The following is an 11,743-nucleotide window of genomic DNA, read 5'->3' as shown; positions in this document are numbered from 1 at the left end:
CACTGGGCCTGATTCTCTACGGAACGCAACTGTGAAAGCAATAGCGATTACGCACGCAGTTTAACTGCAATAGTATGCTAATTCATTGTGATCGCAATGCCGCAGCTGCACTGCATATGGACGCCCACTTTACCTTAGCAAGACAGCGAAAACATCGATACATCGAGTACCATCGCAGCCTCACGCACACTAGCGCAAGCCCTGATCTTACTAAGGAATTGCTATTTTTATCGCACGCTTTGAGTACTCAGGCTGTGTATGGCATCACAGTGGCTAATTTATGCACGCCCCTGCAACGGCATTGAATAGGCACTGGAACGCCTGGGATTCGCCGACCAACCCTCAGTCACCACCCACAAATGGCACTTCCTGTCAATCACTCTGCGAAGGGTCTGCGTGGTCACTGTGATCGTAGTCCCGATCGCAGTGGCCGGTTTGCGCACGTGCAGAATGCAACAAACGGCAGATTGCATGAGTATTAGCAACTGCCATCCTCGCTGAATCAGGCCCTCAGTGTACGTGGGAATAACGTTATCAGTGTACGTGGGAATAACGTTATTTCTTAGCCTGTACAAAGTCTTTTTTTAACGGGACAGATGGTAAATTCTTTTGATAGCGAGTTGGTACAAGCGTTCTGCCAGCATTGTCTCTAGGGTAACCAGGAGAAAATAGGAACAAATCTATTTTTCCGTGATTGTTCCCCTCATTAATCTAATGTTAGTAGTGCAGCCTTGCAATGTAAGCCACAGTTTTACCATTCTCACAAGTACAGTGAAACCAAACAGGAGGAGCACTTCAATCAAAGTCCGATGCTAATACAGGGCCAAGGGTCAAAGGACCTCATTCAGACCCGCTCGCAAGTGCTGAGCACACGCAAGCGGGTCGATGTTTAGGCCCTAAATTCTCTCGCTCCGGAGCTCACTACAAAAGGGGCGGCTGTTGATGTTGATCGACAGCTCGCCCCGTTTTGTAGGCGGGGTGGGGGGGTGGTTTCACAAGCGGAGGCGTTCCTTAGGGAACGCCGGCCGTTTTGTGGGCGGCCGTACTGACATCAGCAGTGATGTCAGTGGGGAGCTTCCTGCTCGATCAGAGGATACCTGCCCCGTTTTGTAGGCGGGGTGGGGGGGTGCTTTCACAAGCGGAGGTGTTCCTTAAAGAACGCCTGCCGTTTTGTGGGCGGCCGCACTTACATCAGCAGTGATGTCAGTGGGGAGCTTCCTGCTCGATCAGAGGATACCTGCCCCGTTTTGTAGGCGGGGTGGGGGGGTGCTTTCACAAGCGGAGGCGTTCCTTAAAGAACGCCTGCCGTTTTGTGGGCGGCCGCACTGACATCAGCAGTGATGTCAGTGGGGAGCTTTCTGCTCGATCAGAGCAGGAAGCTCCCGGCGGCTTGCGGTTGCCGAGACTCAACCTTAGGGTCTCCTCGCAAGCCCCGATGGTCACGATGTTCTTGACCATTGCAACCATCAACCTAGTCGGTCGCTAAAGCTGTGGGTGGTAACCCACAGCTTAGCTAGCGACCAGGAGGCAGTACTTCAAAACCCAAACGGCCGCCCACATTCAGAACGACCGCTCGCATTTTGCGAGCGCCTCTGAATGAGGGCCAAAGTGTCTATTTGAGTTTTACACTTTTTTGCACCCACTGGTGTAAATCTTTTTGAGCAGAAGTCTTTGGAGTGGGCGTACGGGTAAATAGGGCCGGGGGCCAGCAGATAAATAATGGGGAGTGGAATTGTTTTGTGGGTTGAGGCCGGTGACGGTGACACCCATCCTGCCTGACGTTCATGCCTTGCTGGGCTGGGAACGGGGTTGGGTGGGTGACGGGTATTTTTGTTTATTACTTTTTTCCACTTTTTATTTAATTTCTCTCTGACCACGAAGTGCAGGACTTGATCCAGAAGTTGACCAACCCAATCTGTTATGTCACTTCTAATAATCATTTATTGCTATTGAGAGGAAGGGGAGATATAGGCCATGCCCAGCCCATCCTAATATTAAGTCCAAGTCCATAGTAGCCCCAATACAGCAGCCATGGGGCTTGCCATGTAGCTTAATTTGGGTAGGGGGCTCGGTGAAGCTGTTTCAGCCTCCTGCCCCCCCCCACTCTTCACTGAAAAAAGCAGGGAGGGGGGGACTCTGGGGCAGTATTGTCAGACGCACTCCCCATTGAACATTCCCTTTATGAATAGGCCTCAGGGGGTTCCGCCACTGGCTCTCAGATGGGTTTTATTTAGCCATCATTTTACCAGGAGCTGGGTCTAAGCCCTGGGGCAAGAAAGAAAACGGACCCAACCCGGAATAAAAAAAAACAAAAGAAAAACAGAAGAATTAATGTAAAAAAGTCTGAAAATAAAATAAAAATAAACTGTAACAGAGCAGTTACTGTAGAAGCAAAGTTGGACCGAGGCTAATGGTAAAGGACCTCAGTCAGAGTCTCTCGCTAGGGCACGATCGCTCCCTGGGAGCGATAATCGCTCATCTGCGCATGCGTATAATTCGCAGGGCACGTGCGCCAGTCATTCGTTGCGATCTGATTTTGCTAGCTCGCAAGCCACTTTCAGGTCGCTGCTTTGAGTGACAGATTGCGCCCTTTGTGGGTGGTAACAGAGGAAGGTGCTTGTGAACGGGGAGTGGATGTGCGAACGCAGGCGTGTCTGACCATCAGAACGGCGTTTAATGGCTGTGCATAATTAGCAAAGTAGCCTCATTGCACACGTGACTTGGTTGTTTTTTAGCCTGAACTGCTCGCAGTGCTTGGGGCAGGTTAGGTCAACCCCAAGCGCTACGAGCAGCTCCGATGGCTCTCGATGTGCACGATTAATCAGACTCTTCCCGGAGATGACGTGTGCTGCGAGTAACAGGTGGGAGGTTTTATAGTCCAGCGTACGCTAACTGCCGTCGCTCACTAAGACATAGAGGGCGTCCTTACAGCGCAAAGAGCGATCGCTTGATTTGCATACCCGGGCCCTTTTTGCAAGCGAGCGATCGCATCTTGCGAGAGACTCTGAATGAGGTCCAAAGTGTCCATGAGCTAGATTTACTGAAAGTTGACACTTCTAGGTGGGTTTGATCCCAACATTTGAAACGCCAATGATATTAAATACAAAACACAATGTATTTTTTGCATTTAAGATCATTGCCATTTTAAATTTTGGGGCCAAACTTCTGTTAGCATTATTGGGCATTTGTGTTGCTCTATAGCAACGTTTTTCAACCACTGTGCTGCCAGCTGTTCTCAAGTGTGCCATGAGGTCAGAGTTGACTTTACTTGTACTGCTGGCCCGGGCAGTGTTGGGCCCTTCTGGGAGGCTCAGCCACGCCAGGGCTGTGACCTATGGTGACGCGGCAGCATGACATAGGTCACACACGCCGCGTTGCACGTCCGCCTGCACCCTGCTCCCAGCTCTCTGTTGCCCATGTCCTGTCCCCAGCCGATGAGGGACAGGACATGGGCAACAGTGACCCTTCTCAGCTGCTTATTTAATTTTTTGTGTCGGGGCCAATGTCATTTTTTATTTTTGTTTATTCTGTGGGGAGCAATGTGTTTGTTTTCTTTCTGGGGGGACTGTTGTCTTTTATTTATTTTTTCCGTGGGGCCTAATGTCTGTACTGTTTCCTGTGCGGGGCCAATTTGTGTTTTTTTTCCCCATGGGGAGCCAATGACTGTGTTTTTTCCCCATGGGGGACGATTCAGACCCGCTCGCAAGCGCTAAGCGCTAGGCTCTGGGGGCGTGATGTACTAACCTTGCGGTGTACATCCCGCCAGTCACCGCAACCTTACTGATCGCATATGTACTAACTGTGAGGTTCTGAATTTGTTGTGGACCCGGGGTGGTGATAGGAGCAGACACAGAAGCAGACTTAAATGAAAAAGTGGGGTTTTTAATAAGTGACTTAGAAGACATGGGAATGGCAAATGAAAAAGTCCAAGTATAGCACTAAAGTGCACTTGATAACGGTAGTGGGGGTTAATGGGAAATGTCCAGATAGTGACAGGCAGGAACAGTCCAGTATACAAGTATGATGAGCTGTAACTGATGCAGGAATGATGAGCTGTAACAAATGCAGGCTGAGGTAATGAAGTCCAGCTGGGAGTGAAGGGAGGCAAGGTGCAGGGAAACAGTAGGTTCAGGTACTCAGGCAGGTGAGAAGGTATGTGGAGGGTGCAGGGTAAATCCAGCAGGTTGGAACAGGCAAGGTTCAGACTAGAAGCATATTACAAGCAGGCAGGTAAGGCACAGGTACTCTCTCTCAGCCGCAGCTGAGGAACACATTGCACTGGCAAAGGAAGGAAGGCTCTGGACCTTCCTAAATGCTCAGTGCCGCACTGTGACTGGCTGGAATGAGCACATGACCTACCAGGATTGGACAGCTGGAATCACATGGCTGCAGGCAAGATGGCGGCGCCCATGCCAATGGAATGGAAACACCGCCAGACCTCACCAGGCCTTGTGACAATGTGCCCACACAGAACCACGCACAGCCAATGCCCCTCGCCAAACACCAGCACCGCTGCCAGAGACCCCCCCGCCATAACGACTTCACAGGTAATACCCGGTGATTACCATGCCGAGAAACCCTGGCCGTGACAGTACCCCCCCTTATGGGTGGCCTCGGGAAACTCACCAGGCTTCTCCGGATGGGCAGCATGGAACCTCTTGATGAGTGCAGGAGCATGGACATCTCGGGCATTGGTCCAACAACATTCCTCTGGGCCGTACCCCCTCCAGTCCAGTAGGTACTGCAAATGTCCTCTGCGGAGATGGGAATCCAAGACCTGGGAGACCTCAAACTCTATGCCCCTTTCAGTCTGGACACGGGGAGATGCAGGCAGGACTCTGTGGAACTTGTTTAGCACCAGGGGTTTCAACAGGGAGACATGAAAGGAATTGGGAATTTTCAGATAAGAAGGTAGCTGAAGGTGATAAGCCTTGGGGTTAATGACTTCTATGATGGAGAAGTGCCCGATGAAGCGTGGAGCAAATTTCATAGATGGTACTCTAAGTCGTAGGTTCCGGGTGGACAACCAGACCTGGTCTCCAACTTGCATACATGGTACTTTCCTACGCTTCTTATCAGCTTAAAATTTGTAACGGGAGGACGCCTTCTCCAGGTCAGTACGAACTTGAGACCAAATTGAAGCAAATTTCCGTACAGGGTCTTCTACAGCTGGGACATCAAAGTCGGGCAGGCTTTGAAATTCATGGACCCGAGGATGAAGGCCGTAGACCACTTGGAATGGTGTGTGGTTCATAGAAGAGTGGTAGGAGGCGTTATGTGCAAATTCAGCCCATGGCAGCATTACAGACCAATTGTCTTGGGAAGAAGTCATAAAAATCCTCAGGAAGGTCTCAAGGTCTTGATTAACCCTCTCAGTGGAACCGTTGCTTTGTGGGTGATAAGCCGTAGAAAAATTTAGCTTTACTTGCAATACAGAACATAAGGCTCTCCAGAATTTTGCTGTGAACTGAACACCACAGTCAGAGACTATCTCAGCAGGAAGACCATGGAGGCGTAAAATGTGTTGAACGAACAAGTGAGCCAAGTCAAGGGCCGAAGGCAATTTCTTTAGTGGTATGTAATGGACCATTTTAGAGAATCGGTCTACTACGACCCAGATGGTAGTGAACCCTTGAGAATTCGGCAGATCCGTGACGAAGTCCATGGAGAGATGCGTCCATGGATGTGATGGAATAGGTAGTGGCAATAACTCACCAGCCAGTGCCTGATGTGAAGATTTATGCTGGGCACACGAAGAACATGAAGAAATAAATTCCGACACGTCTGCTTTCATGGATGGCCACCAATAGCCTCTCTTTAAAAATTCCAAGGTCTTCCGGGTACCTGAGTGACCTGCAAAGCGAGAGGAATGAGCCCAGGTGAGCAGCTGCTTCCTTAACTCCATGGCCACAAAGGACTTCCCTGTAGTGGGCTGTAACTGTAAGGTGGCGAAGACTCTTGACTCCAAAACAGTGGTATTTTGTTGATTCTCTGATTTGTCATCACAGTGGAAAGATCTGGACAGGGCATCTGCCTTTTGATTAAGGGCTCCAGACTGGAAGGTCAGGGTGAACTGGAAACAAGCAAAAAATATCGCCCATTGGGCCAAACGAGGACTCACGCACTGAAGATTCTTGAGGAAGAGAAGATTTCTATGGTCCAAGAAGACAGTGAAGGGAAACTTGGCCCCTTCCAGCAGGTATCTCCATTCTTTTAATGCTAACTTTACTGCTAAAAGTTCTTGTTCACCAATGGCATAATTTCTCTCGGCAGAAGAAAAATTCTTAGAGAAGAACCCACAGGGATGAACTCGATTATCGTCTTAATGCTGGGAAAGAACTGCACCCACGGCCTCTGAAGACTCATCCACTTCCACTAGAAACGGCCTATCCAGATCTGGTTGTCGTAAGACTGGAGCTGAAATAAACGCCTGTTTTAAAAGTTGGAAGGCAGTCTCTGCCTCAGGTGGACATGGGGCAGGATTAGCGTCTTTTTGGGTGAACGCAGTAATGGGAGCCAATAATGATGAAAATCCTTTAATAAAACGTCTATAGTAGTTGGCGAACCCAAGCAATCTCTGGATGGCTTTCAAAGTTTGAGGACGGGACCAATCCAAAATCGCCTGCACCTTCTTGGGGTCCATTTCTAGACTGGAGCCAGAGATGACGTAACCAAGGAATGGCACACTGGAAACCCCAAAGACACATTTCTCCAGTTTGCAGTAAAGGTGGTTCTTTCTCAGATGTGACAATGCTTCCTTCACATGTTCATGATGTTTTGTTACAGAAGATGAAAAAATCAATATATCGTCCAGGTAATCTACAATCCAGCTTTGAGAATATGATGGACCCTTTAACTCTGTCAAACAATTCTGTGATCAGGGGAAGAGGATATCAATTCTTAATCATTATATCATTGAGGCACCGTTAATCTATACAAGGTCTTAGGCCTCTGTCTTTCTTTCCAACTAAAAAGAAGCTGGCTCCAGTGGGAGAGGTGGAAGGATGAATAAACCACTTCGCTAGGTTGTCCTGGATGTTCTCTGACATGGCTTGAGTCTCAGGCACGGATAGAGGATAGGTGCGACCACGAGGTGGCATCTTGTCAGGTAGCAGCTCGATAGAACAGTCCCATTCTCTGTGGGGAGGTAAGACGTTCGCCTGTTGCTCTGAAAAAACATTAGAGAACATCTGGTACTCCTTGGGAATATCTGGAGATATTAACGAAGCTGTCTTTCTTACAGGTCGTATTTTGGGAAGACAGGATTTCTGACAGTTCCCCATTAAAGAATCTGCATTGAACACCAGTCTAACCTGGGATTATGTTGGCATAACCAGGGTAGTCCTAATATGATTTCTTGAGAAGCCTCTGGTATCACTAAGAACTTTAAAGACTCGGAGTGGAGAGCCCCAACACGAACTAATACTGGTTGAGTTTCCTTGGTGACCACTCCTTTAGCTAGAGGATGTCCATCTACAGAAGTCAGGGAAATTGCTTGCTTGAGAGATGAACAAGGAATCTGTAGTTTATCAACTAGGCAGGAAGTCATGAAGTTTCCGGCATCTCCAGAGTCTAATAGAGCAGAGACGAAGACGGGGTTGGGCTTGAGATCCAAAGCTAAGGAAATCTTGAAATCTTTAGTATTTGGGGACGGGCAAATAACTCCTAACTTGATGTCCCCAAGGTCAGTTAGGAACGGGCGTTTCCCGACTTGCGGGAGCAGGAGGCCACCAGGTGACCCGAATCTCCGCAGTACAGAGAGAGGTTTTTTAGCATCCTTCTCTGACGTTCCTCTTTGGAGAGATGGGTTTGGTTCACCTGCATGGGCTCCTCATCTATAGGAGGATGGGGTGGACAGGTAGGCAAGGGAAATGTAAATGACCTTTGCCAGTCAGTTCTGTGCTTTTCAGCCTGACATTCTCTGAAGCATAGGTCAACTTTGTTGCAGAGTGAGATCATATCATTTAAATTGGTAGGAAGCTCACAGATAATCAGATCATCTTTTAATTGGTTGGAAAGACCATGCCAAAAGGCTGAGGTGAGGGCCTCCTCATTCCACTTAAGCTCTGATGCTAATATTTGAAACTGTACAGCATATTGGCTGACAGGACAGGTTCCTTGTCTCAGGGTCATGATGCTGGATGATACTGACACTGTGCATCCAGGTTCATTGAAAATCCTCCTGAATTAAAATACAAAGCCTGCATAGTTATCCAGCAGCGAGTCTGAATGCTCCCAGAGTGGGGAGGCCCAATCAAGAGCCGAGCCGGTCAGCAAGGACACGATATATGCCACTTTAGTTCTAGCAGTGGGGAAGTTATCAGACTGCAATGTAAAGTGTATATCACACTGATTTAAAAAACCAATACAGAGCTTAGGATTGCTGTCAAATTTGTGTGGCATGGGTAGATGTAGACGAGGAGATACCCTGGTCCCTGTATTACCAGGCACAGGAGGAGGTCTAGTTGCTGATACCCCAGGGGTGATTAATGAGGTTTGCAAATTATCTTGGTGTTTAGACATCTCCTGTAGGAACTGGGCCATTTGAAGTTGCATAGCTTCCAGGTTTTCTAAACGACCAGCAATACAGTGAAATAAATCCACTCCAGACTCCTGTTCCGTGGCCGGATCCATGGGGCCAGTGCAAACTGTGAGGTTCTGAATTTGTTGTGGACCCAGGGTGGTGATAGGAGCAGACACAGCAGCAGACTTAAATGAAAAAGTGGGGTTTTTAATAAGTGACTTAGAAGACATGGGAATGGCAAATGAAAAAGTCCAGGTATAGCACTAAAGTGCACTTGATAACTGTAGTGGGGGTTAATGGGAAAATGTCCAGATAGTGACAGGCAGGAACAGTCCAGTATACAAATATGGTGAGATGTAACAGAATGCAGGTATGATGAGCTGTAACAAATGCAGGCTGAGGTAATGAAGTCCAGCTGGGAGTGAATGGAGGCAAGGTGCAGGGAACTCAGGCAGGTGAAAAGATATTTGGAGAGTGCAGGGTAAATCCTGCAGGTTGTAGCAGGCAAGGTTCAGGCTAGGAGCATATACAAGCAGGCAGGTAAGGCACAGGTACTCTCTCTCAGCCGCAGCTGAGAAACACGTTGCACTGGCAAAGGAAGGAAGGCTCTGGACCTTCCTAAATACTCAGTGCTGCGCTGTGACTGGCTGGAATGAGCACATGACCTACTAGGATCGGACAGTCGGAATCACATGGCCACAGGCAAGATGGCGGCGCCCATGCCAACAGAACGGAAACACCGCCAGACCTCACCAGGCCTAGTGACATGTGCCCGCACAGAACCATGTGCAGCCAAAGCCCCTCGCCAACACCAGCACCACTGCCAGAGACCCCCCGCCATAACGACCTCACAGGTAATACCCAGTAACTACCATGCCGAGAAACCCTGGCCTGGACACTAACATATGCGATTAGTATCGCAAAGGCCAGCTCTTGTGATAAGAGGTGCCCTTTGCGAAGCAGCCGAAGCCTGGTGAGGGGGTCTCCATGGGACCCCGCCCCCTCCGAGCCCTGTGAACTTCCTGCTGGTGACCTGTGCAGTTCCAGGCTCCTCCTCCTCCTCCCTGCACTCTACCCTCCAACATGACCCGTTCCATTAGGTACACAATGCTCTGCTCCTGGACTTCCCACCTAATGTATGATTGCAACCACCTGTTTTGAACTAGGTAATAGATGAGAAAGGTGTTTCAGCACAGGTGGCTGCAATCATCAAAAAAGAGGGAAGTCCAGGAGCAGAGCATTTTGTACCTAATGGAATGGGTCATGTTGGAGGGTCTGCCTGCACCCGGAAAAAGATTAGAGGGAGAAGGAGGTGGAGGACCCAGGAGGAGCATGGGCCGGCGACCAGGAGACTAAAGTGAGTGGGCGACTGTGGGGCGGCGAGGTGGTGGCGAAGCGTTGGGTGCGGTGTGCGGTAAGAAGCCCATACCATCCGCACCAATAATAGGGCGGCCGGGGCTAAGTAAATACGAAAATGCGGTAATAAACCCAAAACCTGAAAACGAGGGGTTTTACCGCATTTTTCCTTTAGTGCATCCCGGCCTGAGCCTGCAGTGAACTTCACAGCCTGGGGAGGGGGCAGAGTGGAGAGGAGACAATCGGCTGGCTGTAGTCAGTGGCTGGTGGTAGCACCACGGTTGGGGAAGGACAATGGGACTGGGAGACCCAGCTGCTGGGACTGGGAGATGACAGGCCGGGGGTGGGCTGATCATGTATGACTCATGTTAATCATAAGCATGAGGGGACACGAGGAGCTCACTTCCCATCATCGCCATTTATCGCCTCCTACCGAGCCCTCCCCCCGTACATCAGAATCTGTGAGGAGGTATTCCTGAACACTTTCATGATTTTGGATTCCATCTAATAACAAGCCATAACCCCTTTAGCCCGATTCTCCGATTTATTCTAATGCAATCGCAGCTACAATCTCCTACGGATCGCAGTTGCTAAAACGTGATATTGCCTTCTAAAGCAAAGCCGAGCATAGGGACGCCCCCTGCTGCCTTCTCATATCTGTCCGGCGATGTGCAACAGCGTAAACATCGGGCAGCCATGCGGCTTCTGGGTGTAGTCTGACCAGCGGCAAACACGGCGTCTCTCCTGACACACAGAGTGATCTCATGCTGCGAAGGAGATCGCAGTGGTTAATTTATGCGCGCCCACGAAACGGCGTTTAAACTGTCAGACACTCCTGCGTTTGACTAGCCACCCCCCCGTTACCTCCCCGAAGCGCTGACTAGCTGTCACGCACTTTGCGAGAGACTCCTCTGTGCAAGCGTAATCCCAATACAATCGCTGCGCGTGTGCAGTGTGGCATTCGCACGTGCGCAACGGCAAACAATTGCTTGATCTGCGTAAATATCAGCATTGCGTATATCTCGGGAATCAGCCCCCTGTTCATTATTTAGCAAATAGCGTTTGTCACAATACCACTAATGGCCACACACAGATGGCGTTACCCCATTGCCGGCAATAAAGTCCCAACAAAAGCCTTTCCGGCAACAGCAAAGGCTCTCAGGCTTTGCTCAGTCACTGCCAGGTAGAAGCGCAATGTGTATGCCCAGACAGACATCACACAGGCGCATTACTCATTACCCCGTCGCTGGCAGCGGGAGGCTTCCAGCAACACAGCGGAGGACACCACTGAGGAGGGGGACAACGCTGGACCTTACAGTACAGGTAAGTTATACTTAAATGCCGGCAGCATGTTTATTAGTATAACTGTGATACTAAACGAAATATGCCGCGGGCAATAGGTATCGCTGTTAAATGGAGACCCTTGGGTTAATGGTGATCCCTGCTATTCAAAATCTATGTTGTGTATTGTGCTATAGAGAGAATAGTTTACATCTGGGTTAGGCAACCAGTGGCACTCCAACTGCTGTGGAACTACACCTCCCAGCATGCCCTAACAGTAAAACTGCAAAACTGTGACAGGTCAAGTTGGGATGTGTAGTTACACAGCAGCTGGAGGGTCGCACGTTGTTAACCCCTAGTTTAGATTAGTGATAGCCATCCTGGCTGCAGAGATAGACAAATGTCAGGGGCGAGAAGACCAACGAGACCGTCATTGGATTGCTGGGTTTAAGGTGGTGGAGAGTACTCCTGGCTGCAGAGATAGACACCATCCGTGGACGAGAAGACCAACAATACCGTCATTGGATTGCTGGGGTTAAGGTGGTGGGGAGTGCTCCTGGCTGCAGAGACAGACACCTGCCG

Source organism: Taudactylus pleione, unplaced genomic scaffold (genome assembly GCF_031769625.1).
Source record: "Taudactylus pleione unplaced genomic scaffold, aTauple2 ptg000906l, whole genome shotgun sequence".
In the NCBI taxonomy this organism is placed as follows: domain Eukaryota; kingdom Metazoa; phylum Chordata; class Amphibia; order Anura; family Myobatrachidae; genus Taudactylus; species Taudactylus pleione.
Note: the sequence above shows the minus strand (reverse complement) of the source record.